Source organism: Penaeus monodon, chromosome 12, assembly GCF_015228065.2.
Source record: "Penaeus monodon isolate SGIC_2016 chromosome 12, NSTDA_Pmon_1, whole genome shotgun sequence".
Classification (NCBI taxonomy): Eukaryota; Metazoa; Arthropoda; class Malacostraca; order Decapoda; family Penaeidae; genus Penaeus; species Penaeus monodon.
The window spans coordinates 10,253,175-10,254,124 of record NC_051397.1 but is presented as its reverse complement, the minus strand read 5'-3'; positions in this window follow the sequence as shown (position 1 = coordinate 10,254,124).

The following is a 950-nucleotide window of genomic DNA, read 5'->3' as shown; positions in this document are numbered from 1 at the left end:
CTTTTTGACGGCCCCCAGAACCTCCCTTTTAGCTATCATCCCCCACCCCCTCAATCGTTTTGTGTTCTTGATAGATATGTGTGGGGGTTTATGTGTGTGTGTGGTGTTGTTTTGGTGTGTTGTGTGTGTGTGTGTTATTTTAATAATATATATATATATATTATATTATAATTTATATATATATTAGAGAGAGAGAGAGAGAAGGAGAGAGAGGAGAGAGAGAGAGAGAGGGGGAAAGAAGAGAAGAGAGAGAGAGGGGAGAGATAGAGAGAGAGAGAGAGAGGGGGAAATGCATAATATATATATATTTTATTTTATAATAAATATTATATTTAATATATATATATATATATATATATTTATATAATATATATATATAATATATTATATATATAAATATATATATATATATGTAGAAGTGTAAAAAACTATGGCCCCGGGGACATGGGGCACCAAAAATTTGGGCTTCGTCCTGATCACGAAAGGAGAAAAAAAAAAACAGAGAGAGCATTTATCAAAAATAAAATAAGAAAGTTTTTGATAATAGACTGATGCAAAAATCATATCGGATTTTCCACGGGGTTGACAAACTATGTCTAAAACTTTTCCTTAAAGAAAAAAAAAAATTTCTGGCCATTTTTTGGGGGTGAAATACATCTAATTTTTCCACAAGCGTTATATATTTTTGACTTTATCAAAATGACGCAAAGAAAAACAAAATCACGTGCCACTCATGTACGTCGACGCTGATTTGAAAATTAAGCACTGCCACACCCCTCTTTACAGGAGTAGAGAGTGGCCTCGGGGTTGTGTGTATTTTATATTTATGTATTAAATATTATATATATATATATAAATATATTATATTTATCAATATATTTTTATATATAAAATATTATATAATAAAGAGATAGACAGATAATCAGATATGCATTTATAATATACGTGTG